Raw genomic sequence first — 6161 nt, forward strand, 5'->3', positions numbered from 1 at the left:
CATCTTGAGTCACCGTTTCCATGTGGGAAAAAGTGTTTTCATGAGTGGAAACAGTCTTTTTAGAATCTAATTTGACATTTTGTATACTTTTATACAAACTGTAAATAGCATTAAAGAGACAACTGCTTGCTTGGAGCAGCCTGTAGATACAGCACACATCATGGGCTAATAAAATGAATCAAAGACTTATGGGTGACTACTAAAATAATAAGTATATAATGGGATTAACTAACTAAATCTATCGTCTTTGCATGTTGCTGCATCAACACTGTTAGGTGTCAATCCAAAATGATTACATACTGGCCGCCACAACATTAACAAAAAATTACTGAGTGCTCTATTATGGACTCTTAACATTTTTCTATTATTAATTACATTGATTGATCCAGGTTTTGCAAGATGAAAAATGTTATGCAGTCTGAGTTTCTCGCTGTCATAACAACATATTTTAAGCTTCCAAGAACAGAACCAAAACATTGCTTGCAAACTGCCGTCAACGGTTACCCCAGCCTTGCCTCTAATCCTCCCTCAAGCAGGGACCTCATCTTCACCCATGCATCTTATATTACCCCTCATATCTACTGCACACCTGGAGATCTTGTCTTTCACAGAGGACAGTTGTGTTGTTGAAAGTTTGGGCAGTGGAGGAGTGAGGAGGGTGGTTCTGCTCTCCCAACGGCTGTCAACACCTCCATTTTGACAGAGTGAAGGAACTCAGACTGAATGAATAAGAGGAGAAGTGAATGTCTGAATGAACCTCATTGAAACACACCTGTGGAGAACACCACCTTCACCTGTTTGAACTTCTGACCTATTTATGAGGTTAAGGGGCCACATGCTATGATACAAGGGACAGAAAACTCCATGTGAAGACACAGTTGATACACATCATGTGGTTATGAATATGCAGGAAATATCATCAACAAACATCTCTCTACGTGAAAGCTTTCAAACCTTTTTTTCTGGTATTACACAGCTGGCCAATCATGCCATTTTTTGGTGATCTATTACTTCTGCCAAGATTCTGATCGTATCCATGGACACTAACTTTACACATTTGTGAAGTTTTTTAAATGTAGAACCTACACAGACAGTAAGCAATGTTACAGTACATAGATGAGTAGAGAAAGGCCACAGGAAACGAAAGCTAAAGGCTTGAACGAAGGAAGAGGTCCAAACTCTGCCCATAAGTTATGCTTAGAAAGGTGCAAATCTTGTGTGAAATGTTCAGTCTCTGTTTGCAAAGAACATTTTCACATGGTCTGTGAGAAATGTGGGGAGTGAAGGTTCAGATTAGAATATACTTTACATTAGATCTGAATTAGAGTATGTTTAGGTTTTTTTTTCAGGCATCACTTGTACAGACTTCATATTTTATGACTTAGCCTAGTGTTATTGTAAATGAAGACAAACACACACACACACACACACACACACACACACACACACACACACATTTCAAATAACCTCAACCACAGATGCTGCATTCAATGCTTCCAACATTTTTTCTTACTGTTATGCCCCCAACTTGGAAAACAACTCATTTCCAACTTATGATTATGACTTTAAAGTTCTTCTTGTGAAATCAATTTGTAAGTATGATCTTTCTGTCAGGCTGCCTTCAAGTGCATGTTGAAAGCTTGTACCCTGAGTTGGACATTCGTTATCACGTCACACATTCAGGAAGCAAGACAAAATAATTATATTGTGAACAATAAACCCAAACAACTACATCTGAATTCAAAAGGATGAAAATTATTCATTTTTTCAACACTTATTTAGCCTATGGTATCAAAACAAAATGTTTTTGTTAAGCAAACCTTCAAAAGAGATTAACTCTTTACAATTTACAAGAGATATGGTTTCTGCTCACTTATCTCTCTATATAAATTATAGATATGTTGTATTCTCTATATTACAATTCAGTGTTTCCGCCATGTTTCAGATTGACACAACCCTTCCCATGACCTACCACTTCTGCCAAGATTCTGGAGTATTCAATGGACACTACTATCCCGTCCACAGAAGAGGGGTTGTGAATGGCAGTGAAGCAACGCAACTGATGCTGATCACATGACAGTGACAACACTGGACATATGAATTTCATACATATGTCTTATATTTAATACTATTATAAAACCTTTTTTTTTTACGGTTGTGAAGTTTCAACCCACATGACTATACTAGACAGTATCCGACTTCAGACGCAGCTATAGTTACCAATTGTAGTGACAATTTCCTCAGATCTAGATCTTCAGTATTGATATACCGTAATATTTTTCAGATAATGAACAATTGACGGCACAAAAATCCAACTTATTTAGACTACTCAAGGCAGCCTGACTCCAGAAGTCTACCTTGGCTCAAAAATGATTGTGATCAATGTGGCAGTTTTGAAATGAAATGAAGCATTCTGAACAGACGTCATTTGAGGAATGTCTTTTTGCACAGCACTGTCAGTGGAAAAAGTTGGGATGCTCTGTACACATTGGGCACAGGGCTCATCAGAAGCAAACAAACAGAGGCGGCTCTGTGATGATGCATGAGCCTGTCAGAGAGCCCCCGGCACTGAATACAGACCAGCCAGTGTAGGGTGAGACGGAACCTGAACTTCTCTATCCATCACAAGCTGGTATACACAGTGAATCTCATGTATGTGTATTCACTCAGACATACAAACACTCGATAAACTTCCCTTCGCTCTCTGAGTGCTATAAGTGGAAATTGAAGGAATCTCCAAATATCCAGACAAGAATGTGCACACACAAACACAAAGGGTTGTTTGAATTCCTGTTGAGTCTACTCTTTCTAGACCTGACATACCTACTGTAACCTTTGCAAAATTCTCAACTGCAAAAATAATTCATATCCACCGCTCTAAGATTTTCCCCCCATGTGATTTACGAGTGTTGAGCATTCTTAAGCGAATCGTCAAATCCTGCAGACCATTCCATGAATTACCCCGAGGTATCCTTGGTATCTGCTAGCAGTGTTTCACACCATGCCTGGTATTTCATGCCAGTATTTCAAACCCTTTCAATTTTTTCGACTCTTCAACGGGTGAACCGTCTGTTTGATTATGTTGGCCTGAAAGTGGCATATTTCAGCTGCCCTCTGAACAGTATCATAAAAGAGGTGTTATTGATACAAGGTGAGTTTGTGTTGAAAAACGGATGTGTAGAGGAGAAAGATACATATTTGGGGAGTTAATATTGGCACTTGTGGCTTAGTTTTTTCCATCTCTGGTGAGTTTAGCGGATTATTTCCAGGAACATTAAAAGATGTTGCTGCATCAAACAGCAAAGCTTAACAGCTCCAGGGGCACAAACTGGTTCCCAGCAGTTTCTCTCTCACACACTTTCCAGCTGCAAAGTCATTTACTGATTGAAAATTTCATGTTCAATCTAAGCCTCAGGATGTTAAATTACAATCTCACGAAGGAGTCTCGAGGTCACATTTTATATTAATTTAAAAGAAAAAAATCTACTATTATAACCCTTTGATTCTTTGTATTTTACATTTTTAAAACAGTTTAACATTGACCCCCCTCTCCCCAACTCTCTTGTTATGAGAAATTGAGTCTTATTGCTGTAACATGAAGAAACAATTAATATATAAATGTTATAGTATTTATATATCATGGAAACATTTGATGTACTGTTTTTAGTTATTTAAAAATTGGTTTGAATAAAAAAAATCGCAAAACAATTATTTACAGTATTTTTACAGTAATTTGTATGACTGTGATAAGAATCAACAATAAAAATAATGCATTAGAGAAATTAGAATTTAGGATTAAAATGTCATTTGTAATAGCACAATGCAAAAATTTAAAAGATGAATAAAAATCTAAGGTTATTAACTGTAAAATGTTTGCTTCATTCAAAATATTTCATTTTCTCATTTCTTGAGATTTCAGTTCTTTTTCCATATTAAAACCACAGGTTGTAAAGGATTAGTTCAGTATTTCTCAAGTATAGAAGATTGTCTTTAGATTGATTTTTTTTTTTTTTTTTTTTTTTGCTTTCAGTGATTTTGATTCATACTGTTTTGAGATTGTTTTGGTTTCCGCAGATGTAGTTTCCATTGCTTTGCAGACTCTAAGTGCAAGTCTAAGTGTTGCCATGGTATTAGTTTATTAGTAAGTTCAATCTCTATTGCTTTTTTACTTCTATTTTTAGGCAAGACTTTTATTATTCTGTTCCCAGGCAGACAGACAAATATATACACACTGATTTCCCGCTGTGCAGTTTTGACATGCTTCTCTTGCTAATGTGCAGAGCTGCTGATCCCTCACTTGACTGCTTCCATAGCAATGCAATGATGTTCCAGGCATCAACAAACAGACATTAGTTTGTATCTATATTTTTAATTCTTTTAGCATTCAGGATGGATATCTGTTTTGTCTGACAAATAGTCTAACTCATACTTAAAATTAGAAGTATGTGTGGGAACCATTGTGAATTAAGGTAATCTAGGATATTGAGTAATATGGGACACCCAAGATTTGATGTGTACATTTCTAGTTCCTAGTTGGGTTGACGTTTCATTGAGGTCTCATTTGTTGGTCTGAAGCAATACTTCAATATGCTGACAATTTAAAAGGAGTAAATTGCATGATTTACTATTATTTTCACTCTTAGTATGTGAATATTACTTATTCTCTTGGTAAAGTACTTTATTATGACTTGCGTTAGACCAAAAATAAACACAGAGAAAAATTATTAACAAAAAATAGATGGTAATGTGGAAGAAATGTTCATGACTTTCAGAAAAGGAAAAAAAAAGAATGCTTCTGTGATGCATGTACGTAAAGACATGATAAATAAACTAGTCACAGTGTAAAAGTTTGACTCACCCTCATGTTATTCCAAACTGACTTTTCTTCTTCTCTAGAATACAAAAAATATATATATTTTGAAGCTTTAAACTGTTCATGTCAATACAATGAAAGCTCCAAAACTGACTTTCACTGTATGGATAAAAACACAGACATATTTGAGAATATCATCTTTTGTGTTTCATTAAGATGTGTAAACGATGCCAAGATTGTGTTTTTGAATGAACTTTTTCTTTAAGAGAAAAACTAGTGACCTGGATTATAACGCACACACACAAAACTACCACGGAACTATTGTGTTATTATAGGAAATCTCAAAACCTCACAGAAATCACTAATTTCCTTAAAATGGTTTCTATCCATTGATGAATCATTATGCACATGGAGTTCAAGCATGTGCGTCATAATGCCACAAATACGTCCTTACAGTGTGTGTCCTAACTAAGATTCACCTGTTTGGTGTCTCCTTGAACTTGTTCAAATTTATATGACATCAGTCATTACAGTCATTTGCTGCATATGCTGTGACTAATCTCCATCTGACTTCACCTCTGACCCTGTAGATGTCACTCCAGGGGAATCATCATCAGGGGAATGTCATTCCAACTGCTCTTCTGGCACATTTGTCAAAGAAATGAATGAAAAGCTCCACACAGTGATATTTCTGCACCACCTACTCTTTCATACAGATGATTTTCCTCTCTTTCTTTCCTTCTCTCTCACTCAGATTTTTGTGAGTGGAAGCAGTATGTCACTGAGCGGGCTGGCAGATATGTGCCATGTGTGTGTGATGTCTCGCGGCCGTCATGGTGAGAACGAGTGCCGTCTGACAAAACTGTCTGTGCTGTCTGTAGGGGAGGTGAGAGGGATTGCTCAGTGTGTGTGTGTTTGTGTGTGTGTGTTTGTGTGTGTGTGTGTGTGTCCTCTGTGTGTGTGTGTGTGTGTGTGTGTTTCCTCTATTTCACAACACTGGGACTCTCCTCTGACCGAAATCAGACACAAACACCTTTCAGTATTTCTAGCAGTTTCTCCAGCTCTAGTTTTCATTTGATTTCTGTCTAATGTGATAGTTAGAGAAGCCAAAAGAATATAGCAATAGAAGTATATATATCAAAAGATGTTTATTCTAACCATTAATCCATAATAAAAGAGACAGGATAACCAACGAAAATATTTTGACTCTATATCTTTTTCTAAAGTGACCTATCAATTCTGTGTGTGTGTGTGTGTGTGTGTGTGTGTGTGTGTGATGTCAGAGGGGGCTGCGCATAGCTGTCTATAAAAGTGGCAGTCACTAAGGGAATCTAGTGAGAGCAGAGCT

This window comes from Cyprinus carpio, chromosome A5 (assembly GCF_018340385.1).
Source record: "Cyprinus carpio isolate SPL01 chromosome A5, ASM1834038v1, whole genome shotgun sequence".
Taxonomy (NCBI): domain Eukaryota; kingdom Metazoa; phylum Chordata; class Actinopteri; order Cypriniformes; family Cyprinidae; genus Cyprinus; species Cyprinus carpio.